Source organism: Carica papaya, chromosome 3, assembly GCF_054855325.1.
Source record: "Carica papaya isolate Zhongbai chromosome 3, ASM5485532v1, whole genome shotgun sequence".
Classification (NCBI taxonomy): domain Eukaryota; kingdom Viridiplantae; phylum Streptophyta; class Magnoliopsida; order Brassicales; family Caricaceae; genus Carica; species Carica papaya.
The window spans coordinates 23,246,475-23,273,535 of NC_142311.1; the positions used below are offsets into that span (position 1 = coordinate 23,246,475).

Genomic DNA, 27,061 nt, shown 5'->3' on the forward strand with positions numbered 1-27,061 from the left:
CGTTTACGAATGAACCAGCGGACTGTAGCTCCGGTCCTGCGTAACATTTAACGCCCCATCTGCAAAAAGAAGGGTGCAACACGAGAACTTCACAAGAGGTCACGCATCCTAGTACTACTCTCGTCCAAGCATGCTTGACTGTGGAGTTCTGATGGGATCCGGTGAACTACTGCTGGTATGATCGTAACCGTTCTGGTTTGCGCCGCAAATACATATACCCTTTCCCCTTTCCTCTCCCTTCCCATCATTTATTTCACTGTGTGCGCAACTCACCTCTGCTTCTAGTTCTAATATCGAGCGAAATGCCCCGGCACCTCGACTCGTGTCTATATGAACGGAACACCTGTTGCACCTCCATTTTTGTTGTTCTACTATGTAAGATGCTCGTAATGACACTCTTAACACGTGATGGGCTTTAATTGAATGCACGAAAAATATTAAGCAAAATGACCCGGCGCCGTGACTCACGTTTGTGAATTAACTGACAAACTATTGCTCCAGTTTCACGTAACATTTAATGCCCCATCTACAAAAGGAAGGGTGCAACACGAGTACTTCCTAAGAGGTCACCATCCTAGTACTACTCTCGCCCAAGCACGCTTGACTACGGAGTTCTGATGGGATCCAGTGAACTAGTGCCGGTATGATCGCACCCCTTGTAATTTATGTTACAAAGACATATACCACTTCTCCTTCCCTCTCCCTTCCTGTCATTTGTTTCTCTGTGCACGAAACTCACCTCTTCTTCTAGTTCTAATATCAAGTGAAAGTCCCTAGCACCTCGACTCATGCCCATATGAACGGATCGTCTGTCGCACCTTATTTTTTGTTGTTCTACTTTTTAAGATGCTCGCAATGACAGTCCCATCACGTGATGGACTTTAATTGAATGCACAAAAAGTATTAAGCAAAATACCCCAGAGCTGTGACTCACATTTGTGAATGAATCGGCAGACTGTCACTCCAGTCCCGCGTAATATTTAATGCCCTATCTGCAAAAAGAAGGGTGCAACACGAGTGCTTCCAAAGAGGTCACCCATCGTAGTACTACTCTCACTCAAGCACGCTTGTCAGCAGAGTTCTGATGGATCCAGTGAACTAGTGCTGGTATGATCGCACCCCTTCAAATTTTCACCGCAAAGACATATATCCCTTATCCTTCCCTCTCCCTTTCCATCATTTGTTTCGCTGTGTGTGCAACTCACCTCTACTTTTAGTTCTAACATCGACAAAGATGTCCTGGTACCTCGACTCATGTCTATATGAAACACCCGTCGCACCTCCTTTTTCATTATTCTACTATGTAAGATGCTCTCAATGACACTCTCAACATGTGATGGGCTTTAATTGAATGCACAAAAAATATTAAGCAAATTGTCCCGGCGCAGTGACTCATGTTTGTGAATTAACCGGCGGACTGTCGCTCCGGTTCCGCGTAATATTTAATGCCCTGTCTACAAAAAGAAGGGTGCAACACGAGTACTTCCCAAGAGGTCACCCATCCTAGTACTACTCTCGCCCTAGCATGCTTGACTGCAGAGTGCTGATGGGATCTAGTGAATTAGTGCCGGTATGATCGCACCCCTTCTAATTTATGTTGCAAAGACATATACCACTTATCCTTCCCTCTCCCTTCCCCTCATTTGTTTCGCTGTGCGCGAAACTCACCTCTGCTTCTAGTTCTAATATCGAGCGAAATGCCCTAGCACCTCGACTCATGCCCATATGAACGGATTGCCTGCCGCACCTTATTTTTTGTTGTTCTACTTTTTAAGATGCTCGCAATGACAGTCTCATCACGTGATGGGCTTTAATTGAATGCACGAAAAGTATTAAGCAAAATGCCCCGGGGTCGTGACTCACATTTGTGAATGAACCAGTGGACTGTCGCTCCAGTCCCGCGTAACATTTAACGCCCCATCTGCAAAAAGAAGGGTGCAACACAAGTGCTTCCAAAGAGATCACCCATCGTAGTACTACTCTCGCTCAAGCACACTTATCAGTGGAATTCTGATAGATCCAGTGAACTAGTGCTGATATGATCGCACCCATCCTAGTACTACTCTTGCCAAAGCACGCTCCACTACGGAGTTCAATGGGATCCGGTGCATTAGTGCTTGTATGATCGCATCTCTTCTATTTTGCACTATAAATACATATACCCATTCTTCCCCCCTCCACCCCGTTATTTGTTTCGCTATGCGTGAACACCGCATCTCTGCTTATAGTTCTAATATAGAGCAAAATGCTCCAGTACCTCGACTCATGCCCAGATGAATGGACTACCCACTGCACCTCGTTTTTTATTATTCTACTATAAAAGATACTCATAATGACACTTTTATCACGTGACGAACTATAAATGAATGCACGAAAAATATTAAGCAAAATGTCTCAGCATCGCGACTCACTCCAGGTGACAATGGCTCTGATCGCGCATAATGTTTAATGTCCCGTTAGTAAAAAGACGAGTGGAACACGAGAACTTTCCAAGAGGTCACCCATCCTAGTACTACTTCCACTCAAGTACACTTAACTATGAAATTCGATGGGATCTAGTGCATTAGTGTAGGTATGATCTCACCCCTTCCATTCCACGCTGTAAGTACATATACCCCTTCTCCTTCCTTCCCCCCTCCCATCATTTGTTTCATTATGCGCACACACCACACCTCTGTTTCTAGTTCTAATATCAAGCAAAATATCCCAGCACCTCGACTCACGCCCAGATGAATGGATCGCCAGTCGCACCTCATTTTTTGTTGTTATACTATGTAAGATACTCATAATGACACTCTTATCACGTGGTGGACTATAAATGAATGCACGAAAAATATTAAGTAAAATTTTCAGGCTCCGCGATTCACACTTGCAAACTGTGGCTCCGATCGCACTTAACGTTTAACACCCCGTCTACATAAAGACGAGTTTAACATGAGGACTTTCCAGGAGGTCACCCATCCTAGAACTAATCTCGCCTAAGCACGCTTGACTACAGAGTTTTGATGGGATCTTGTGCATTAATGTTTGTATGATCGCAACTGTCCCATTCCCCACTACAAATACATATAGTCGTTCTCCTTCCCTCCCCCCTCCCATCATTTATTTCGCTATGCGGGCATACTGCATCTCTGCTTCTAGTTCTAATATAGAGCAAAATGCCATGTCGCTTCGACTCATGCTTAGAAGAACGGAGGCCCGCTGCGCCTCTTTTTTCATTGTTCTACTATGTAAGATTCTCGTAATGAAACTCTTATCACGTGGTGGACTATAAATAAATGCACGTAAAACATTAAGTAAAATAATTCAACGTCACTACTCATGCCGGCAGACTGTGGCTCCGATCGCACATAATGTTTGATGCCCCCTCTACAAAAAGACGGGTGCAACACGAAGACTTCCCAAGAGGTCACCCAATCAAGCACGCTTAACTACGAAGTTCTATGGGATCTAGTGTATTAGCGCTAGTATGATTGCACCCCTTGCATTTCGCACTTCAAATACATATACCCCTTCTCCTTCCCTCCCCCCACCCGTCATTTGTTTTGTTGTGCGCACACACCGCACCTCTGTTTATTAATATCAAGTGAAATGCCCCGATGCCTCAACTCATGCCCAGAAGAAAGGACCGCCCACCGTACCTCATTTTCTTTATTCTACTATGCAAGATGCTTGTAATGACACTCTTATCACGTGGTAGACTATAAATAGATGCATGAAAAAATAGTAAGCAAACTTTTTTGGCGATGCAACTCACAGTAGCGGATTGTGGCTCTGATCATGTATATTGTTTTACGCCCCGTTTGTAAAAAGATAGTGCAACACGAGGACTTCTCAGGAGGTTACCGATCCTAGTACTACTCTCACCTAAGCATGCTTAACTACATAGTTCGATGGGATCCAGTGCATTAGTGCTGGTATGATCGCACCCCTTCCATTCTATATTGTAAATACATATATCTCTTCTCCTTTCCTCCCCTCTTCCGTCATTCTTTTCGTTGTGCGTGTACACTGCATCTCTGTTTCTAGTTCTAATATCAAGCAAAATGCCCTAGCGCCTCGACTTATGCCCAGATTAAAGGATTACCCGTCACACATTTTTTTTCCATTGTTCTACTATGTAAGATGCTTGTAATGAGTCTCTTATCATGTGGTGGACTATAAAGGAGTGCACAAAAAAAAGTAAGCAAAATGCCCCGGCGAGGCGACTCACGCCGACAAATGAACCAGCAGACTATGGCTCCGATCGCGCGTAATGTTTAACGCCCTGTCCACAAAAAGACAGGTGAAACATGAACACTTCCCAGGAGGTCATTCATCCTAGTACTACTCTCGCCCAAACACGCTTAACTGCAAAGTTATGATGGGATACGATGCATTAGTGCTAGTATGATCCCACTCGTCCCATTCCGCACTTCAAATACATATACCCCTTCTCTTTCCCTCCCCCCTCCCATAATTTGTTTCACTCTGCGTGGACACCACACCTCTGCTTCTAGTTGTAATATCAAGAAAAATACCCTGTTGCCTCGACTCACGCTATTCAAATACATATACGCCCGCCTCACCTTTGTTTTGGTTGTTCTATTATTTAAGATGCATGTAATGACACTCTTATCACGTGGTGGACTATAAATGGATGCACAAAAAATATTAACAAAAATGCTCTAATGCTGCGACTCACGACGGCGAATGAACCGGCAGACTGTGTCTCAAGTTACGCGTAATATTAACGCCTCATCTGCAAAAAAGACAGGTACACCACGAGGACTTCCCAAGAGGTCACCCGTCCTAGTACTACTCTCGCCAAAGCACACTTAACTACGGAGTTCTGATGGGATCCGGTGCATTAGTGCTAGTCTGATACATACACTTCTTCTCCTTCCCTCCCCCATCCCATCATTTATTTCCTTGTGCGTGCACACTGCACCTCTGCTTCTCGTTCTAATATCAAGTAAAATTTCCCGGTGCCTTGACTCACATTTGTGAATAAACCAGCGGACCATAGTTCTAGTCACACGTAACGTCGAACACCCCATCTGTAAAAAAATGGGTACAACACGTGGACTTGCCAGGAAGTCACCCATCCTAGTACTACTCTCGCACGTGCAGACTTATCTGCGGAGTTCCAAGGGGATATGGTGCATTAATGCTGGTATGATCGCACCCGTATCATTACAGCCCACAAATAGATAAATTCCTTCTCCTTCCACCCCCCCTCCCGTCATTTGTTTCTTTGTGCGTGCACACTACACCTCTGCTTCTCATTCTAATATCAAGTAAAATGCCCCGGTGCCTTGACTCACATTTGCTAATAAACCAGCTGACCATAGTTCCAGTTGTGCGTAACGTCGAACACCCCATCTGTAAAAAAATGGGTGCAACACGAGGACTTCCTAGGAAGTCACCCATCCTAGTACTAGTCTCGCCCAAGCACACTTAACTGCAAAGTTCTAATGGGATCCGGAGCATTAGTGCTGGTATGATGGTACCCATTTCATTACATGCTGCAAATACATACACTCCTTTTCCTTCCCTCCCCCCTCCTGTTGTTTGTTTCCTTGTGCGTGCACACTGCACCTTTACTTCTCGTTCTAATATCAAGTAAAATGCCCCAGTGCCTTAACTCACATTTGTGAATAAACCAGCAGACCATAATTCTAGTCGCGCGTAACGTTGAAAACCCCATTTGTAAAAAAATGGGTGCAACACGAGGACTTCCTAGGAGGTCACCCATCCTAGTACTACTCTCACCCAAATACACTTTACTGCGGAGTTCTGATGGGATCCGATGTATTAGTGCTGATATGATCGCACCCGTTTCATTTCGCACTGCAAATACATACACTCCTTCTTCTTCTCCCCCTCCCATCATTTGTTTCCTTGTGTGTGTACACTACACCTCTGCTTCCCATTCTAATATCAAGCAAAATACCCCGGCGCCTTGACTCACATTTACGAATAAACCAGCGGACTATAGTTTCAGTCGTGCGTAACGTCGAACGGCCCATCTGCAAAAAAATGAGTGCAACATGAGGACTTCCCAGGAGGTCACTAATCCTAGTACTAATTTCGCCTAAGCACACTTAACTGCGAAGTTCTGATGGGTTCTGGTGCATTAGTGCTGGTATGATCGCACCCATTTTATTCCGTGCTACAAATACATACAGTCCTTCTCCTTCCCTCCCCCCTCCCGTCATTTGTTTATTTGTGCATTTGTGCGTGGACACTGCACCTCTTCTTTTGGTTCTAATATCAAGTAAAAGGCCCTGGGGCCTTGACTTAAATTTGCAAATAAACTAGTGGACCATAGTTCCAGTCGCGCGTAACGTCGAATGCCCCATCTGTAAAAAAATAGGTGCAACACGAGCACTTCCCAAGAGATCACCCATCTTAGTACTGCTCTCACCAAAGCACACTTAACTGCGGAGTTCTGATGGGATCTGGTGCATTAATGCTAGTATGATCACACCTGTTTCATTACGCGCTACAAATACATACACTCCATCTCCTTCCCTCCCCCTCTCATCATTTGTTTCCTTGTGGGTGCACACTGCACCTCTGCTTCTCTTTCTAATATTAAGTAAAATGCCCTGGTGCCTTGACTCACATTTATGAATAAACCAACGGACCATAGTTCCAGTCGCGCGTAACGTCGAATGCCCCATCTGCAAAAAAATAGGCGCAACACGAGAACTTCCCAGGAAGTCACCCATCTTAGTGCTACTCTCTCCAAAGTACACTTAACTATGGAGTTCTGATGGAATCTATTAGTGCTGGTATGATTGCATCCGTTTCATTTTGCGTTGTAAGTACATACACTCCTCCTTCCCCCCTCCCATCATTTGTTTTCTTGTGCGTGCACATTGCACATCTACTTCTCGTTCTAATATCAAGTAAAATGCCTCGGCACCTTGACTCCTATTTATGAATAAACCTGCAGACCATAGTTTCAGTCGCACGTAACGTTGAACACTCCATCTGTTAAAAAATGGGTGCAACACGAAGACTTCCTAGGAGGTCACCCATCCTAGTACTACTCTCGCCCAAGCACACTTAATTGCGGAGTTCTGATGGGATCTGGTGCATTAATGCTAGTATGATTGCACTCGTTTCATTTTGCGCTGCAAATACATACACTCCTCCTTCCCTCCCCCCTCCCGTCATTTGTTTTCTTGTGCGTGCAGCCTGCACCTCTGCTTATCGTTCTAATATCAAGTAAAATTCTCTGGAGCCTTGACTCACATTTGCGAATAAACTAGTGGACCATAGTTCTAGTCGCGTGTAGCCTTTATTGTCTTGTGTGTAAAAAAACAAGTGTAACACGAGGACTTTCCAAGAGGTCAGCCATCTTAGTACTACTCTCGCTAAAGGACACTTAATTTCATAGTTCTTAAGGGATTCGGTGCATTAGTGCTGGTCTGATCGCACCCGTCCCATTCCGCGCTACAAATGCATGTGGCCCTTCTCCTTCCCTCCCCCCTCCCGCCATTTGTTTCATTGTACGCGCATAGTTCACCTCTGTTTCTAGTTCTAATATCAAGTGAAATGCTCCGGCGCCTCGACTCATGCCCATATGAATGGATTGCCGACCGCACTTCTATTTTCATTGTTCTACTATATAAGATACTCGTAATAACACTCTTATCACATGATGGATTTTAATTGAATGCACAAAAGGTATTAAGTAAAATGTCCAGGCGCCATGACTCACGTTTACTAATGAACCGACATACCGTCACTCATCCCGCGTAATGTTTAATGCCACGTCTCCAAAAAGAAGTGTGCAACACGAGGACTTCGCAGGAGGTTACCCATCCTAGTACTACTCTCGCCCAAAAACGCTTAACTGCGGAGTTCTGATGGGATCTGACGAATTAGTGCTAGTATGATCGCACCTGTTCCATTTCGCGCTACAAATAGATATACCCTTTCTCCTTTCCTCCCTCCTCTTGTCATTTTTCTCATTGTGCGTGCACCCTCCACCTTTGCTTCTAATTCTAATATCAAGCAAAATGCCCCCGCAGCTCGACACGTGCACAGATTAACAGACCTCCTGTCACACCTCATTTTTTATAGTTATGCTATGTAAGATGCTCGTAATGACACTCTTATCACGTGGTGGAATATAAATGAATGCACGAAAAATATTAAGCAAAATACCTTGATGCCACGACTCATATTTGCGAATGACCCGACGGACTGTTGTTCCGGTCGCGCGTAACGTTTATTTCCTCATGTGGACAAAAACAGGTGCAACACGAGGACTTTCCAAGAGGTCAACCATCTTAGTACTAATCTCATCCAAGGCACTTAACTGTAGAGTTCTTATGGGATTCGGTGCATTAGTGCTGGTATTATCGCACCTGTCCAGGTCCGCGCTACAAGTGCATGTGCCCTTCTCCTTCCCTCCCCCCTCCCGTCATTTTTTTCGTTATGATCGCACACCTCAACTCTACTTCTAGTTCTAATATCAAACGAAATGCCCTGGTACCTCGACTCATGCCCATTTGAACGGATCACCCGCTGCACCACTATTTTTGTTGTTCTACTATGTAAGATACTCGTAATAACACTCTTATCCCGTGATGGGATTTAATCAAATGCACGAAAAATATTAAGCAAAATGCCCTGGCACCGTGACTCACGTTTGCGAATGAACTGGTAGACCGTCGCTCTGGTCCCGCGTAACGTTTAACGCCCCGTCTGAAAAAAGAAGGGTGCAACATAAGGACTTCCAAGGAGATCACCCATCATAGTTCTACTCTCGCCTAAAAACACTTAACTGCAGAGTTCTAATGGGATCCGGTGAATTAGTGCTGGTATGATCGCACTCATTCCGTTTTCCGCTGCAAATAGATATACCCCTGTTGTTTTCCTCCCCCCTCCTGTCATTTTTTTTGCTGTGCGCGCACCTTGCACCTCTACTTCTAATTCTAATATCAAGCGAAATACCTCGGTGGCTCGACTCACGCCCAGATGAACGGACCATCCGCCGCATCTCGTTTTTTATTATTCTACTATGTATGTTGCTCGTAATGACAATTTTAGCATGTGGTGGACTATAAATGAATGCATGAAAAATATTAAGCAAAATGCCATGGCGCCAAAACTTACACCAGCGAATGAACCGGTGGACCGCGTCTCCAGTCGTGCGTAATATTTAACGCTCCATTCGAAAAAAGACGGATGCAACACGAGGATTCAGTGTGATTCTAAGGACACTTAACTGCAGAATAATATTTAGCAAAATACCCCGGTGCCATGACTCACGTTTGTGAACGAACTGGCAAACTGTCGCTCTAGTCTCGCGTAATATTTAACGTCCCGTCTGCGAAAGGAATGGTGCACACGAGTACTTTCCAGGAGGTCACCCATCCTATTACTATTCCCGCCCAAGCACGCTTAACTGTGGAGTTTTGATGGGATCCAGTGAATTAATACTGGTATGATCAAACCTATTCTAATTTGCGCTGCAAATATATATATTCATTCTTCTTCTTGCCCCCCTCCCGTCATTTATTTCGTTGTGCATGCACACTGTATGTCTGTTTCTAGTTCTAATATCAAAGAAAATGCACCGGTGCCTCGACCCATGCCCATGAAAGGATCGTCTGCCGTGCCTCTATTTTCGTTGTTCTATTATGCAAGATACTCGTAAGAACACTCTTATCACGTGATGGGCTTTAATTAAATACACGAAAAATTTTAAGCAAAATGCCCCATCGTTGTGACTTACATTTGCGAATAAACCGGCGAACCGTCACTCTGGTCTTGCGTAACGTTTAACGTCCCGTCATAAAAAATAAGGGTGCAACATGACGACTTCCCAAGAAGTTACCCATCCTAGTACGGCTCGCACCCAAGTACGCTTAACTGCGGAGTTCTGATGGGATCTGGTCAATTAGTGCTGGTATGATCGCATCTGTTCTAGTTTGCACAGTAAATACATATACCCCTTCTCTTCCCGCCCCACCCCCCCGGTCATTTTTTTTTGCTGTGCACGCACCCCACACCTCTACTTCTAATTCTAATATCAAGAAAAATGCCCCGGCAGCATGACTCGCACCCAGATGAATGGACTGCCCACCGTACCTCATTTTTTGTTGTTCTACTATGTAAGATGATCGTAATGACACTCTTATCGCGTGATGGGCTTTAATTGAATGCACGAAAAATATTAAACAAAATGCCCCGGCGCCGTGACTCACAGTTGCGAATGAACTGGCGAACCGTCGCTCTTGCGCCGCATAACGTTTAACGCCCCGTTTGGAAAAAGAAGGGTGTAACACGAGGACTTCTTAGGAGTCACCCATCCTAGTGCTACTCTCACCAAAAAACACTTAAATACGGAGTTCTGATGGGATCCGGTGAATTAGTGCTGGTATGATCGCACCTGTTTCAGTTCGTTCTGCAAATACTTATACCCCTTCTCCTCCCCTCCCCCTCCCATCATTTGTTTCGTTGTGCGCTTACACCTCACATCTGCTTGTAGTTCTAATATCGAGTAAAATACTTCGACGCCTCGACTCATGCCCATATGAACGGATCGCCCGCCGCACATTTATTTTTGTTGTTCTACTATGTAAGATACTCATAATAACATTTTTATCAAGTGATTGGCTTTAATTGAATGCACACAAAAAATTAAGCAAAATTCCCTGGCGCCGTGACTCACGTTTGCGAACCAGCGGACCGTCGTTCTGGTCCTGCCTAACGTTTAATGCCCCATTTGCCAAAAGAAGGGTACAACACAAGACTTTTCCAGGAGGTTACCCATCCTAGTACTACTCTCGCCCAAAAATGCTTAATTGCAGAGTTCTGATGAGATTCGATGAATTAATGCTGGTATGATCGCACCTATTCTATTTCACGCTGCAAATAGATATACCTCTTCTCCTTCCCTCTCCCCTCCCGTCATTTTTTTTTTGTGCGTACACTCTGCACCTCTGCTTCTAATTCTAATATCAAGCAAAATACCTCGGCGGCTCGACTCACGCCCAGATGAACGGACCACCTGCCGCACCTTATTTTTCATTGTTCTACTATGTAAGATACTCGTAATGACACTCTTATCACGTGGTGGATTATAAATGAATGCACAAAAAATGTTAAGCAAAATGTCCTGACGCCGCGACTCATGTTTACAAATGAGCTGACAGACCGTCATTCTGGTTGCGTTTAATGTTTATTTCCTCGTTTGCACAAAAATAGGTGCAACACGAGGACTTTCTAAGAGGTCAACCATCTTAGTACTACTTTCACCCAAAGACACTTAACTGCAGAGTTCTTATAGGATTCGGTGCATTAATGCTGGTATTATCGCACCCATCCCATTTCGTACTATAAATGCATGTGCCCTTTCTCCTTCCCTCCCCCTCCCGTCATTTATTTCGCTGTGCGTGCACACCTCACCTCTGCGTCTAGTTCTAATATCAAGTAAAATACCCTGTTGCCTAGACCCATGCCCATATGAATGGATTGCCCGTTGTACCTTTATTTTCGTTGTTCTATTATGTAAGATACTCGTAATAACACCCTTAGCACGTGATGGGCTTTAATTGAATGTAAAAATAATATTAGGTAAAATGCCCCGGCGATGTGACTCTCGTTTGCAAATGAAATGGCGGATCATTGCTCTGGTCCCACGTAATGTTTAACGCCCCATCTACAAAAAGAAGGGTGCAACATGAGGACTTCCCAAGAGGTCACACATCTTAGTACTACTCTCGCCCAAAAATGCTTAACTGTGGAGTTCTGATGGGATCCGGTGAATTAGTGCTGGTATGATCGCACTCATTCCAGTTCGCATTGCAAATAGATGTACCCCTTCTCTTTCCCTTCCCCCTCCTATCATTTTTTTCGTTGTGTGCACACCCCACACCTCTGCTTCTAATTCTAATATCAAGCGAAATGCTCCAACAGCTCGACTCGCGCCCAGATGAATGGATAGTTTACCGCACCTCGTTTTTTATTATTCTACTATGTAAGCTGCTCGTAATGACACTCTTATTACTTGGTGTACTATAAATGAATGCATAAAAAATATTAAGCAAAATGCCATGGCGCCAAGACTCACGCTGGTGAATGAACCGGTTGACTGCGTCTCTGGTTGCGCGTAGTGTTTAACACTCCATCTGAAAAAAGACAGGTGCAATACGAGGATTCATTGGGATTCCAAGGACACTTAACTACAAAGTTCTTATAGGATTCAGTGCATTAGTGCTGGACTGATCGTACCCATCCCATTCCCCGCTACAATTGCATGTGCCACTTCGGCTTCCCTCTCCCCTCTGATCATTTGTATCATTGTACACTCACACCTCACCTCTGTTTCTAGTTTTAATATCAAGACAAAAGCCTCAGTGCCTTGGCTCATGCCTAGATGAATGGATCATCCGTCACACCTCTCTTTTCATTGTACTACTGTGTAAGATACTCGTAATAACACTCTTATCACGTGGTAGGTTATAATTGAATGCAAGAATAATATTAAGCAAAATGCCTGGCGCCATGACTTTCATTTGCAAACGAACTGGCAGACTATCGCTCTAGTCCCACATAACGTTTAATGCCCTGTCTATGAAAAAAAAGGTGCAACACGAGGACTTTCCAAGAGTTCACCCATCCTAGTACTACTCCTACCGAAGCTCGCTTAATTGTAGATTTTTTATGGGATCTAGTGAATTAGTGCTGGGATTATCAAACCAATTCTAATTTGTGCTTTAAATATATATATATCCCATCTCCTTCCCTCCCCCCTCCTGTCATTTGTTTCGCTATGTGCGCACACTGCACGTTTGCTTTTAGTTCTAATATCAAACGAAATGCGTTAGCACCTCAACTAATGCCCATATGAATAGATCGTCCGCCTCACCTCTGTTTTTGTTGTTCTATTATGTAAGACACTAGTAATAACACTCTTATCACATGATGGATTTTAATTGAATACACAAAAAATTTTAAGCAAAATGTCCCGACGCCGTGACTCACATTTGCGAATGAACCAGTAAACCGTCGCTCCAGTCACGCATAACGTTTAACGCCCTGTCTGCAAAAAGAATGGTGCAACACAAGTACTTCCAATAGGTCACCGATTTTAGTACTACTCTCACCCAAGCACACTTAACTATAGAGTTCTGATGGGATCTGGTGAACTAGTGCTGGTATGATCGCACCTGTTCTTATTTGCGCTACAAATACATATAGCCATTCTCCTTCCTTCTCCCCTCCCATCATTTGTTTCGCTGTGCGTGTACATAACCTCTGCTTCTAGTTTTAATATCAAGCAAAATGCCCCGGTGCCTTGACTCATGCCAATATGAACGAATCGCCCGCCGTACCTCGTTTTTCATTATTTTACTATGTATGATACTCGCAATGATACTTTTATCACGTTATGGACTTTAATTGAATGCGTAAAAAATATTAAGCAAAATGCCCCAGTGCCGTGACTCTTGCTTGCAAATGGACCGGCGGACCGTCGCTCTCGTCCCGCGTAACGTTTAACGCCCCATCTGCAAAAAGAAGGGTGCAACACAAGGACTTCCTAGGAGGTCACCAATCCTAGTACTACTCTCATCCATGCACGCTTAACTGCGAAGTTCTAATGGGATCCAGTGAACTAGAGCTAGTATGATCGCACCTGTTCAAGTTTGCACTGCAAAGACATATACCCCTTCTCCTTCCCTCTCTCCTCCCATCATTTGTTTCACTATGCGTGCACCTCACCTCTGCTTTTAGTTCTAATATCAAGCAAAATGCCTCGGGGCGGCCTCAACTCATACCCATATGAACGGATCACCCATCGCACCTCATATTTCCTTGTTCTACTATGTATGATACTCGCAATGATACTCTTATCATGTTATGGGCTATAATTGAATGCGCGAAAAATATTAAGCAATGCCCTGGCGCCGTGACTCTTTTTTGCGAATGAACTGGCGGATCGTTGCTCCGGTCTCGTATAATGTTTAAGGTCCCGTCTGCAAAAAGAAGGGTGCAATACGAGGACTTCCTAAGAGGTCACTCATCCTAGTACTACTCTCGCCCAAGCACACTTAACTGTGAAGTTCTAATGCGATCCAGTGAGATAAAGCTAGTATGATCGCACCCGTTCTAGTTTGCTGCAAAGACATATAACCCTTCTCCTTCCCTCTCCCCTCCCATCATTTATTTCCCTGTGTGCGCACCTCACCTCTACTTCAAGTACTAATTTCAAGTGAAATGCCTGGCGCCTCGACTCATGCCCATATGAACGAATAGCCCGCCGTACCTTGTTTTTTGTTGTTCTATTATGTAAGATACTCGAAATGACACTCTTATCACGAGATGAGCTTTAATTAAATGCACAAAAAATATTAAGCAAAATGCTAAGGTGCCGTGACTTACATTTGCGAATGAACCGGCAGGCCGTCACTACGGTCCTGTGTAACATTTAACGCCCCATCTGCAAAAAGAATGGTGCAACACGAGAACTTCCCAGGAGGTCACCCATCTTAGTACTACTCTCGCCTAAATACGCTTAACTGCAGAACTCTGAGGGGAACTGGACAAATAGTTCTAGTATGATCGCACACATTCTAGTTTGCGCCGCAAATACATATTCCCCTTCTACTTCCCTCTCCCCTCCCGTCATTTGTTTTGCTGTGCGCGCACCTCACCTATGCTTCTAGTTCTAATATCAAGAGAAATGCCCCAATACCTCGACTCTTGCCCATATGAACGGGTCGCCTGTCGCACCTCATTTTTCATTTTTCTACTATGTAAGATACTCGTAATGATACTCTTATCACATGATAGGCTTTAATTGAATGAGCAAAAAATATTAAGCAAAATACCCTGGCGTCGTGACTTATGTTTATGAATGAACCGGTGGACCGGTCCCGCTTAAAATTTAACGCCCCATTTGCAAAAAAAAGGGTGCAACACGAGGACTTCCTAGGAGATCAACCATCCTAGTACTACTTTCACCCAAGCACGCTTAACTACGGAGTTCTTATGGGATCCAGTGAACTAGTGTTGTTATGATCACTCCCATTCTAGTTTGCACCACAAAGACATACACCCCTTCTTCTTCCCTCCCCCCTCCCGTCATTTGTTTCAATGTGTGCGCACCTTACCTCTTCTTCTAGTTCTAATATCTAGCAAAATTCCCCGCACCTCGACTCATGACCATATGAACGGATCTCCCGTTGCACTTCATTTTTTGTTGTTCTACTATCTAAGATATCCTTAATGACAGTCTTATCACGTGATGGGATTTAATTAAATGTGCAAAAAATATTAAGCAAAATGCTCCGGCGCCGTGACTCACATTTGCGAATGAACCAGCAGACCCTCGCTCCAATCCCGCATAACGTTTAATGCCCCGTCTGCAAAAAAAATAGTGAAACACGAGGACTTTTCAGCATATCACCAATCCCAGCACTACTCTTGCTCGAGCACGCTTAACTGAGGAGTTCTGATGGGATCTGGTGAACTAGTGCTGGTATGATAGCACCCGTTCTAATTTGCGCCACAAATACATATACCTTTTCTCCTTCCCTCTCCCCATCCGTCATTTGATTCACTGTGCGCACACCTCACCTCTACATCTAATTCTAATATCAAGCGAAATGCCCTGGCGCCTCGACTCATGCCCATATGAACAGATTGTACCACACCTCTTTTTTCGTTGTTATACTATGTAAGATGCTCGGAAGGACACTCTTATCACGTGATGGACTTTAATTGAATGCGCAAAAAATATTAAGAAAAATACCCAAGCGCCGTGACTCACATTTGCGAATGAACCGACGGACCATCGCTCTTGTCCTGAAAAACATTTAACACCCTGTTTGCGAAAAGAAGGTTGCAACAAGGGGACTTCCCAGGAGGTCACCCATCCTAGTACTACTCTCGTCCAAGCACGCTTAATCGCGGAGTTCTGATGGGATCCGGTGAATTAGTGCTGGTATGATCGCACCCATTCAATTTTGTGGCGCAAATACATATACTCCTTTTCCTTCCCTCCCCCCTCCTGTCAATTGTTTCGCTTTGTGCGCACACCTCACCTTTGCTTGTAGTTCTAATATCGAGCGAAATACCCAGGTGCCTCGACTCATGCCCATATGAACATATCGCCCACTGCACCTCTGTTTTCATTATTTTACTATGTAAGATACTCGTAATAACACTCTCATCACGTGATGAGCTTTAATTGTATACACGAAAAATATTAAGAAAAATTCCCTGGCACCGTTACTCACATTTGTAAATAAATTGACGGACCGTCGCCCTGGTCCTGCGTAACGTTTAGCATCTTGTTTGCAAAAAGAAGGGTGCAAGACGATAATTCCCTAGGAGGTCATCTATCCTAGTACTATTCTCACCCAAAAACGCTTAACTGCAGAGTTCTGGTGGGATCTAGTTAATTAGTGCTGGTATGATTGCACCCATTCCATTTTGCACTGCAAATACATATACCCCTTCTCCTTCCCTCTCCCTCCCGTCATTTTTTTCGCAATGCGTGCACCCTGCACCTCTTCTTCTACTTCTAATATCAAGCAAATTGCCCCAGCGGCTTGACTCACAATCAGATTAATGGTCCGCCTGCCGCAACTCATTTTTCATTATTGTACTATGTAAGATGCTCATAATGAGACTCTTATAATGTGGTGGACTATAAATGAATGCATGAAAATTATTTAAGCAAAATTTCTTGACGCTGCGATGCACATTTGTGAATGAATTGACGAACCATGGTTGTGGTCGCACGTAATGTGTATTGCCACGTGTGCAAAAAAACAGGTGCAACTTGAGGACTTTCCAAGAGGTCAACCATCTTAGTACAACTCTCACCAAGGGACACTTAACTGCAGAGTTCTTATGGGATTCGGTGCATTAGTTCTGGACTGATCGCACCCATCCCATTCCGCGTTATAAATGCATGTGCCCTTTCTCCTTCCCTCCCCCCTCCCGTCATTTATTTCGCTGTACACGCAAACCTTACCTCTTTTCTTGTTTTAATATCAAGTGAAATGCCCCAGCACTTCAACTCATGCCCATATGAATGGATCGCTCGCCGCATCTCTATCTAACCCTCTTATCATATGATGGGCTTTAATTGAGACAAAAAAAATATTAAACAAAATGCCCCGGCATCGTGACTCACATTTGCGAACGAACCGGCAGACCACCGCTCCAGTCATGCATAATATTTAACGCCCCGTCTAACAAAAGAAGGATGCAATATGAGAATTTCTCATGAGGTCACCCATCCAAGTACTACTCTCGCCTAAGCACGCTTAACTGGGGAGTTCTGATGGGATCTGGTGAATTAGTGCTGGTATGATTGCACCCATTTCATTTTGTGCTGCAAATGCATATACCCCTTCTCCTTCCCTCTCCCCTCCCGTCATTTGTTTCGTTGTGCGCACACACCTTACCTCTTCTTCTTGTTCTAATATCAAACGAAATGCCCTAGCGCCTCAACTCATGCCCGTATAAACGGATCGCTCGCCGCACCTCTGTTCTCGTTGTTCTATTATGTAAGATACTCATAATAACACTCTTATCACGTGATGGGCTTTAATTGAATGCATGAAAAATATTAAGCAAAATGCCCCAATGCCTTGACTCACGTTTACGAATGAACTGACGGACCGTCACTTCGGTCCCGTGTAACGTTTAAGGCCCCGTCTGCAAAAAGAAGTTTGCAACACGAGGACTTCCCAGGAGGTCACCCGTCCTAGTACTACTCTCGCCCAAAAATGCTTAACTACGGAGTTCTGATGGGATTCGACAAAATAATGCTGGTATGATCGCACCCATTCTATTTCGTGCTACAAATACGTATACCCCTTCTCCTTCACTCCCCCTATTGTCATTTTTTTCGATGTGCGTTTCCCCCATACCTATGCTTCTAATTCTAATATCAAGCAAAATGCCCAAGTGGCTCGACTCATGATCAGATGAACGATCTGCCTGCCGTACCTTATTTTTTGTTGTTCTATTATGTAAGATCTTTGTAATGAGACTCTTATAACGTGGTGGATTATAAATGAATGCACGAAAACTATTAAGTAAAATGCCTTGCCGCCACGACTCACGTTTGCGAATGAACCGACGGACCATGATTCCGATCGCGCATAACATTTATTGCCTTGTGTGTAAAAAAACAGGTGCAACACGATGACTTTCCAAGAGGTTAACCATCTTAGTACTACTCTCACCAAAGGACATTTAACTGCAGAGTTCTTATGCAATTCGGTGCATTAGAGCTGGTCTGATCGCACCCATCCCATTCCGCACTACGAATGCATGTACCCATTCTCCTTCCCTTCCTCCTTCCATCATTTGTTTTGCTGTACGCGCAGACCTCACGTCTACTTCTTGTTCTAATATCAAGCGAAATGCCCAAGCACCTAGACTCATGCCCATATGAACGGATCACCCATCACACCTATGTTTTCGTTGTTCTACTATAAAAGATACTCGTAATAAGACTCTTATCACGTGATGGGCTTTAATTGAATGCACACAAAAAATTAAGCAAAATGCTCCGGCGCTGTGACTCACGTTTAAGAATGAACCGACAGACCGTCGTTCTGGTCCCACGTAACGTTTAACACCCCGTCTGAAAAAAGAAGGGTGCAACACGAGGACTTCTAAGGAGGTCACCCATTCTAGTACTGCTCTCGCCGAAGCACACTTAACTGCGGAGTTTTGATGGGATCCAGTGAATTAGTGCTGGTATGATCGCACTCGTTCTAATTCGCATTGCAAATATATGTACTCCTTCTCCTTCTCTCCACCCTCCCGTCATTTGTTTCGCTATGCACGCACACCTCACCTCTACTTCTAGTTCTAATACAAGCAAAGTACCCTGGCGTCTCAACTCATGCCCACATGAACAGATCACCCACCGAACCTCTTTTTTCGTTGTTCTACTAGATAAAATACTCGTAATAACACTCTTATCATTTGAAGGACTTTAATTAAATGCATAAAAAATATTAAGCAAAATGCCTCGTCGCTGTAACTCACATTTGTGAATTAACTAACGGACTGCCGCTCCGGTCCCACATATCGTTTAATGCTCCATCTACAAAAAGAAGGGTGCAACACGAGGACTTCCAAAGAGGTCACCCATTCTAGTACTACTCTTTCCCAAAAATGCTTACCTATAGAGTTCTGATGGGATCCGGTGAATTAGTGCTAGTATGATCGCATCCGTTCCATTTCGCATTGCAAATACATATACCCCTTCTGCTTCCCTCCCCCCTCCCATCATTTTTTTTGCTTTACGTGAACCCGTACCTCTGCTTCTAATTCTAATATCAAGCGAAATGCCCCAGTGGCTTGACTCCCGCCCAGATGAAATGACTCCCTGCCGCACCTTTTTTTTCGTTGTTCTACAATGTAAGATGCTCGTAATGAGACTCTTATAACGTGGTGGACTATAAATGAATGCACGAAAAATATTAAGCGAAATACCTTGACACTGCGACTCACATTTGCGAATGAACCGACAGGCTAAGGTTCCAGTCGAGTGTAATTCTTATTACCTCGTGTGCAAAAAAACAAGTGCAATAAGAGGACTTTCCACCATGTCAACCATCTTAGTACTACTCTCACTAAAGGACACTTAACTGCAGAGTTCTTATCGGATTCATTGCATTAGTGCTGGTATGATCGCACCCGTCACATTCCGCGCTACAAATGCATGAGCTCCTTCTGCTTCCCTCCCACCTCCCGTCATTTGTTTTGTTGTACGCACACACCTCACCTCTGCTTTTAGTTCTAATATCAAGCGAAATGCCTCAACGCCTCGACTCATGCCCATATGAATGGATCCTCCACTGTACCTTTGTTTTTGTTGTTATACTTTGTAAGATACTCATAATAACACTCCTATCACGTGATGGACTTTAATTGAATGCACGAAAAATATTAAATAAAATGCCCCAGCGCTGTGACTCACATTTGTGAATGAACTGGCGGACCATCGCTCTGGTTCTACGTAATGTTTAGTGCCCCGTCTGCAAAAAAAAGTGTGCAACACTAGGACTTCCAAAGAGGTCACCCATCCTAGTACTACTCTCGCATAAAAATACTTAACTGCGGAGTTCTGATGAGATTGATGAATTAGTGCTTGTGTGATGCATCAATTCCATTTCGTGCTGCAAATACATATACCCTTTCTTCTTCCCTCCTTCCTCCCGTCATTTATTTCGCTGTGCGTGCACACTTCACCTCTTCTTCTAGTTCTAATATCAAGTGAAATGTCCCAATGGCTCGACTCATGCCCATATGAACAGATCGCCCGCTGCACCTCTATTTTTGTTGTTCTACTATGTAAGATACTCATCATAACACTCTTATCACGTGATGGGCTTTAATTGAATCCATAAAAATTATTAAGCAAAATACCCTGACGCCATGACTCACATTTACGAATGAACCGGTAGACCGTCGCTCTGATCTCGCATAATGTTTAACACCACATCTGCAAAAAGAAGGGTGCAACATGAGAACTTTGTAAGAGGTCACCCATCTTAATGCTACTCTCACCCAAAAATACTTAATTATGGAGTTCTGATGGGATCCGGTGAATTAATGCTGGTATGATCGCACCAGTTCCATTTCGTACTGCGAATACATGTACCCCTTCTCCTTCCGTCCCCCCTCCCGTCATTTTTTTTGTTGTGCGCACCCCGCACCTCTTCTTCTAATTCTAATTTCAAGAAAAATGCTCCGGTAGCTCGACTCATACCCAGATGAAATGACTACCCACCGCACCTCATTTTTCGTTGTTATGCTATGTAAGATGCTCGTAATGAGACTCTTATAAAGTGGTGGACTATAAATGAATGCACAAAAAATATTAAGCAAAATGCCCTAACACCGCGACTCACGATTGCGAATGAACTGATGGACAGTGGTTCCTTTCCCGCGTAACGTTTATTGCCTCGTGTGTAAAGAAACAAGTGCGACACGAGGACTTTTTAAGAGGTCAACCATCTTAGAACTACTCCCACCAAAGGACACTTAATTGCAGAGTTCTTATGGGATTTAGAGCCATAGTGCTAGTGTGATAGCACCCGTCCCATTCTACACTACAAATGCATGTGCCCCTTCTCTTTCACTCTCCCCTCTCCTCATTTGTTTTGCAGTATGTGCACACCTCACCTCTTCTTCTAGTTCTAATATCAAGCGAAATGCCCTTACACCTCGACTCATGCCCATATAAACGGATTGCCTATCGTGCCTCTGTTTTTGTTGTTCTACTGTGTAAGATACTTGTTATAACACTCTTATCACGTGATGGGTTTTAATTAAATGCATGAAAAATATTAAGAAAAATGCCCCGACGCCGTGACTCACATTTGTGAAAGAACCGGTTGACTGTCGCTCTGGTCCCACGTAATGTTTAACGCCCCATCTACAAAATGAATGGTACAATACGAGGACTTCTCAGGAGGTCACCCATCCTAATACTACTCTCGCCCAAACACTCTTAATAGCAGAGTTCTGATGGGATACGATTAATTTGTGTTGGTATGATCGCACCCGTTTCATTTTGCACTGTAAATACATGTACCCCTTCTCCTTCCCTCCCCCCTCCCGTCATTTTTTTCGCTGTGTGCGCACTTTGACCTCTTCTTCTAATTTTAATTTCAAGCGAAATGCCCCAGCAGCTCGACTCAGGTCCAGATGAAATGACCGCCCGCCGCACCTCATTTTTTGTTGTTTTACTACATAAAATGCTCGTAACGAGACTCTTATAACGTAGTGGATTATAAATGAATGCATGAAAAGTATTAAGCAAAATGCCCTAATGCCGCGACTCACGTCTGCGAATGAACTAACGGACCGTGGTTCCTTTCGCACGTAACATTTATTACCTCGTGTGTAGTGAAACAGGTGCAACATAAGGACTTTCCAAGAGGTCAACCATCTAAGAACTACACTCACCAAAGGACACTTAACTGCAGAGTTCTTATGGGATTTAGTGCAATAGTGCTGGTGTGATAGCACCCGTCCCATTGTACACTACAAATACATGTGTCCCTTCTCCTTCCCTCCCTCCTCCCGTCATTTGTTTTGCTGTACGCGCACACCTCACCTCTACTTCTAGTTCTAATATCAAGGGAAATGCCCCGATGCCTCGACTCATGCCTATATAAATGGATTGCCCGCCGTAACTCTATTTTCGTGGTTCTACAATTTAAGATACTCGTAATAACACTCTTATCATGTGATGGGCTTTAATTGAATCCTCGAAAAATATTAAGCAAAATGCCCCAACGCCGTCACTCATGTTTGTGAATGAACCGGCAGACTGTCGCTCTGGTCCCGCGTAACGTTTAACGCCCCGTCTACAAAAAAAAAGGTGCAACACAAGGACTTCCCAGGAGGTCACCTATCCTAATACTACTCTCACCAAAGAACGTTTAACTACGGAGTTCTGATGGGATCCGATGAATTAGTGTTGTTGTGATCGCAGCCGTTCTAGTTTAGGTCGTAAATACATATACCCCTTCCCCTCCCCTCCCCCCTCCCGTCATTTGTTTCACTGTACGGGCACGCCTCACCTATTCTTCTACTTCTAATATCATGCGAATTGCCCCGGCGCCTCAACTCAAGCCCATATAAATAGATCGCCCGCCGCACCTCTATTTTTGTTGTTCTACTACATAATATACTCGTAATAACACTCTTATCACGTGATGGGCTTTAGTTGAATGCAGAAAAAATATTAAGCAAAATGCCCTAGCATCGTGACACACGTTTGCGAATGAACCGGCGGACCGTCTCTCCGGTCCTGCATAACGTTTAACACCTCATCTGTAAAAAGAATGGTGCAACACGAGGACTTCCCAGTAGGTCACCAATCCTAGTACTACTCTCGCCTAAGCACACTTAACTGCAAAGTCCTGATGGGATCTAGAGAACTAGTGTTGATATGATCGCACCCTTTCTTGTTCGCGCCGTAACTACATATATCGCTTCTCCTTCCCTCTCCCTTCCCGTCATTTGTTTCGCTGTACGCGCACCTCACCTCTGTTTCTAGTTCTAATATCAAGTGAAATACTTCGGCACCTCGACTCATGCCCATATGATCAGATCGCCCGCTGTACCTCATTTTTCTTTGTTCTACTATGTAAGATGCTCGTAATAGCACTCTCATCACGTGATGGGCTTTAGTTGAATGCCCGAAAAATATTAAGCAAAATGTCCCGCCGCTGTAACTCACATTTGTAAATGAACTAGCGAATAGTCGCTCTGGTCCCGCCTAACATTTAATGCCCCGTCTACTTCTAGTTTTAATATCAAGTAAAATCTCCCAGCGCCTTGACTCATATCTGCGAATAAACTAGTGGACCATAGTTCCAGTCGCGCGTAACGTCAAATGCCCTATTTACAAAAAAATGGGTGCAACAAGAGAACTTCTCAAGAGGTCACCCATCCTATTACTATTCTCGCCAAAGCACACTTAACTACGGAGTTCTGATGGGATCCGGTGCATTAGTGCTGGTGTGATCGCAACCGTTATATTTTACGCTGTAAATGCATACACTCCTTCTCCTTTCCTCCCCCCTCCTGTCATTTATTTCTTTATGCATGCACACTGCACTTCTGCTTCTCGTTCTAATATCAAGTAAAATCCCCTGGCGCCTTGACTCAAATTTATGAATAAATCAGCGGATCATAGTTCTAGTCACGCGTAATGTCGAACATCCCATCTGCAAAAAAATGGGTGCAACACGAGAACTTCTTAGGAAAACACCCATCCTATTACTACTCTCACCCAAGCACACTTAACTTTAGAGTTTTGATGGGATCCGGCACATTAGTGCTGGCATGATCACAACCGTTTCATTCCGCACTATAAATACATACACTCATTCTCCTTCGCTCTCCCCTCCCATCATTTATTTCCTTGTGCGTGCAAACTGCACCTTTGCTTCTCGTTCTAATATCAAGTAAAATACCCTGGTGCCTTGACTCACATTTGTGAATAAACCAACGGACCATAGTTCCAATTACGCGTAATGTCGAATGCCCCATCTGTAAAGAAATGGGTGCATCACGAGATTTTCTCAGGAGGTCACCCATCCTATTACTACTCTCGCCCAAGCACACTTAACTTACAGAGTTCTGATGGGATCCAGTGCATTAGTGCTGGTATGATTGCACCTATTTCATTATCTGCTGCAAATACATACACTCCTTCTACTTCCCTCCTCCCTCCCGTCATTTGTTTCCTTGTGCGTGCACACTGCACCTTTGCTTCTCGTTCTAATATCAAGTAAAATCTCCCGGTGTCTTGACTCAAATTTGCGACTAAACCAGCGGACCATAATTCCAGTCACGCGTAACGTCGAACGCCCAATTTTGCAAATAAATGGGTGAAACAAGGGGATTTCCCAAGAGCTCACCCATCCTAGTACAACTCTCGCCCAAGAACACTTAACTGCGGAGTTCTGATTGGATCCGATGCATTAGTGCTGGTATGATCGCGTTTCATTATGCACTACAAATATATACAATCCTTCTCTGTCCCTCCTACCTCCTGTCATTTGTTTCCTTACACGTGCACACTGTACCTCTGCTTCACATTCTAATATCAAGTAAAATGCCCTAACGCCTTGACTCACATTAGCGAATAAACCAGTAGACCATAGTTCAAGTCGCACGCAACGTCGAATGCCCCATCTTCAAAAAAATGGGTGCAACACGAGGACTTCCCAAGAGGTCACCCATCTTAGTACTGCTCTCACCAAAGCATGTTTAACTGCTGGGTTCTGATGCGATTTGGTGTATAGATGCTGGTATGATCACACCCATTTCATTATGTGCTACAAATATATACACTCCTTCTCATCCCCCCCCTCTCCCGTCATTTGTTTCCTTTTGTGTGAACATTGCACCTCTGCTTCTCGTTCTAATATTAAGTAAAATGCACCAGCGCCTTGATTCACATTTGCGAATAAACCAGCAGACCATAGTTCCTATCGCACTTAACGTCGAATGCCCCATCTGCAAAGAAATGGGTGCATCACGAGGACTTTCTAGGAGATCACCCATCCTAGCACTACTCTCGCCCAAGTACAGTTAACTGTGGAGCTCTGATGGGATCCGGTGCATTAGTGCTGGTATGATCGCACCCATTTCATTATGCTACAAATACATACACTTCTTCTACTTCCCTCTCGTCATTTGTTTCCTTGTGCGTGCACACTGCACCTCTGCTTCTTGTTCTAATATCAAGTAAAATATCCCGGGGTCTTGACTCACATTTGCCAATAAACCAGCGGACCATAGTTCCAGTTGCGCCTAACATTGAACGCCCTATGTACAAAAAAATAGGTGAAACACGAGAACTTCCCAGGAGGCCACCCATCCTAGTACTACTCTCGCCCAAGCATACTTAACTGTGAGTTTTGATGAGATCCGGTGCATTAGTGCTGGTATGATCGCACCCATTTCATTATGCGCTGCAAATATATACACTCCTTCTACTTCCCTCCCCCCTCCCGCCATTTGTTTCCTTGTGCGTGCACACTGCACCTTTGCTTCTCGTTCTAATATCAAGTAAAATGCTCCAGCGCCTTGACTTATATTTGCAAATAAACCAGCTGACCATAGTTCTAGTTGCGCATAATGTTTATTGTCTCGTGTGCAAAACAAAATAGGTGTAACACGAAGACTTTTTAAGAGGTCAACCATCTTAGTACTACTCTCACCAAAGGACAATTAACTGCATAGTTCTTATGGGATTTGGTGCATTAGTGCTGGTCTGATCGCATCCGTCCCATTCTGTGCTACAACTGCATGTGCCCCCTCTCCTTCCCTCCACCCTCCCTCATTTGTTTTGTTGTATGCGCACACTTCACCTCTGCTTCTAGTTCTAATATCAAGCGAAATACTCCAGCACCTCGACTCATGCCCATATGAAAAGATCGCCCACCACACTTTTATTTTCATTCTTCTACTATGTAAGATACTCGTAATAACACTCTTATCACGTGAGGGCTTTAATTGAATGCATAAAAAATATTAAGCAAAATGCCCTGGTGCCGTGACTCATGTTTGCGAATGAACCGGTAGACCGTCGCTCTGATCTCGCATATTATTTAATGCCCCATCTGCAAAAAGAAGTGTGCAGCACGAGGACTTTCTAGGAGGTCACCCATCCTAGTACTACTCTCGCCCAAAAATGCTTAACTGTGGAGTTCTAATGGGATCCGACGATTTAGTGCTAGTATGATCGCACCAGTTCCATTTCACACTATAAATAGATATACCCTTTCTCCTTCCCTCTCCCCTTTCGTCATTTTTCTCACTGTGTGTGCACCCTGCACCTCTACTTCTAATTCTAATATCAAGCGAAATGCTCCGACGGCTTGACTCACGCCCAGATGAATGGACCGCTTGTCGCACCTCATTTTTCGTAGTTCTGTTATGTAAGATGCTCGTAATGACACTTTTATCACGTGGTGAAATATAAATGAATACACAAAAAATATTAAGTAAAATGCCCTGACGCCACGACTCACGTTTGTGAATGACCTGACGGATTGTTGTTCCAGTCACGCATAACATTTATTTCCTCATGTGCACAAAAACAAGTGCAACACGAGGACTTTCCAAGAGGTCAACCATCTTAGTACTACTCTCACCGAAGGACACTTAATTGCAGAGTTCTTGTGGGATTCGTTGCAATAATGCTGGTATTATCGTACCCGTCCAGTTTTGCGCTACAAGTGCAATTACCACTTCTCCTTCACTCCCCCCTCCCGTCATTTGTTTCGCTGTGCGCGCACGCCTCATCTATGCTTCTAGTTCTAATATCAAGTGAAATGCCCCGACGCCTCGACTCATGCCCATATGAACGGATCGCCTGCTGCACCTCTGTTTTCGTTGTTCTAATATGTAAGATACTTGTAATAACACTCTTATCCCACGATGGGCTTTAATTAAATGCACGAAAAATATTTAAAAAAATGTCCCGGACTCACTTTTGCGAATGAACTGGCAAGCCGTCGCTCCAGTCCCGCGTAACGTTTAA

The 27,061-nt window shown here is 44.1% G+C and overlaps 25 pseudogenes; all 25 read right to left on the bottom strand.

Moving 5' to 3' along the window:
- Positions 1-70: 70 nt before the first annotated feature.
- On the bottom strand, positions 71-189 carry LOC148266856 (5S ribosomal RNA; annotated as a pseudogene).
- Positions 190-537: 348 nt separating this feature from the next.
- Positions 538-655, bottom strand: LOC148266857 (5S ribosomal RNA; annotated as a pseudogene).
- Positions 656-1,003: 348 nt separating this feature from the next.
- On the bottom strand, positions 1,004-1,121 carry LOC148266858 (5S ribosomal RNA; annotated as a pseudogene).
- Positions 1,122-1,465: 344 nt separating this feature from the next.
- LOC148266859 (5S ribosomal RNA) lies at positions 1,466-1,584 on the bottom strand (annotated as a pseudogene).
- A 348-nt stretch (positions 1,585-1,932) lies between these two features.
- LOC148266860 (5S ribosomal RNA) lies at positions 1,933-2,050 on the bottom strand (annotated as a pseudogene).
- Positions 2,051-4,753: 2,703 nt separating this feature from the next.
- Positions 4,754-4,873, bottom strand: LOC148266861 (5S ribosomal RNA; annotated as a pseudogene).
- Positions 4,874-5,375: 502 nt separating this feature from the next.
- LOC148266862 (5S ribosomal RNA) lies at positions 5,376-5,494 on the bottom strand (annotated as a pseudogene).
- Positions 5,495-5,700: 206 nt separating this feature from the next.
- Positions 5,701-5,819, bottom strand: LOC148266863 (5S ribosomal RNA; annotated as a pseudogene).
- Positions 5,820-6,355: 536 nt separating this feature from the next.
- On the bottom strand, positions 6,356-6,474 carry LOC148266864 (5S ribosomal RNA; annotated as a pseudogene).
- A 518-nt stretch (positions 6,475-6,992) lies between these two features.
- Positions 6,993-7,111, bottom strand: LOC148266865 (5S ribosomal RNA; annotated as a pseudogene).
- A 670-nt stretch (positions 7,112-7,781) lies between these two features.
- LOC148266866 (5S ribosomal RNA) lies at positions 7,782-7,900 on the bottom strand (annotated as a pseudogene).
- A 1,908-nt stretch (positions 7,901-9,808) lies between these two features.
- LOC148266867 (5S ribosomal RNA) lies at positions 9,809-9,927 on the bottom strand (annotated as a pseudogene).
- A 1,752-nt stretch (positions 9,928-11,679) lies between these two features.
- Positions 11,680-11,798, bottom strand: LOC148266868 (5S ribosomal RNA; annotated as a pseudogene).
- A 1,264-nt stretch (positions 11,799-13,062) lies between these two features.
- LOC148266869 (5S ribosomal RNA) lies at positions 13,063-13,180 on the bottom strand (annotated as a pseudogene).
- Positions 13,181-13,996: 816 nt separating this feature from the next.
- Positions 13,997-14,115, bottom strand: LOC148266870 (5S ribosomal RNA; annotated as a pseudogene).
- A 1,735-nt stretch (positions 14,116-15,850) lies between these two features.
- LOC148266871 (5S ribosomal RNA) lies at positions 15,851-15,969 on the bottom strand (annotated as a pseudogene).
- A 1,255-nt stretch (positions 15,970-17,224) lies between these two features.
- On the bottom strand, positions 17,225-17,343 carry LOC148266872 (5S ribosomal RNA; annotated as a pseudogene).
- A 350-nt stretch (positions 17,344-17,693) lies between these two features.
- LOC148266873 (5S ribosomal RNA) lies at positions 17,694-17,812 on the bottom strand (annotated as a pseudogene).
- Positions 17,813-18,630: 818 nt separating this feature from the next.
- LOC148266874 (5S ribosomal RNA) lies at positions 18,631-18,749 on the bottom strand (annotated as a pseudogene).
- Positions 18,750-20,502: 1,753 nt separating this feature from the next.
- Positions 20,503-20,621, bottom strand: LOC148266875 (5S ribosomal RNA; annotated as a pseudogene).
- An 817-nt stretch (positions 20,622-21,438) lies between these two features.
- Positions 21,439-21,557, bottom strand: LOC148266876 (5S ribosomal RNA; annotated as a pseudogene).
- Positions 21,558-23,418: 1,861 nt separating this feature from the next.
- Positions 23,419-23,537, bottom strand: LOC148266877 (5S ribosomal RNA; annotated as a pseudogene).
- A 531-nt stretch (positions 23,538-24,068) lies between these two features.
- On the bottom strand, positions 24,069-24,188 carry LOC148266878 (5S ribosomal RNA; annotated as a pseudogene).
- An 852-nt stretch (positions 24,189-25,040) lies between these two features.
- On the bottom strand, positions 25,041-25,159 carry LOC148266879 (5S ribosomal RNA; annotated as a pseudogene).
- Positions 25,160-25,356: 197 nt separating this feature from the next.
- Positions 25,357-25,474, bottom strand: LOC148266880 (5S ribosomal RNA; annotated as a pseudogene).
- Between the last annotated feature and the right edge of the window lie 1,587 nt (positions 25,475-27,061).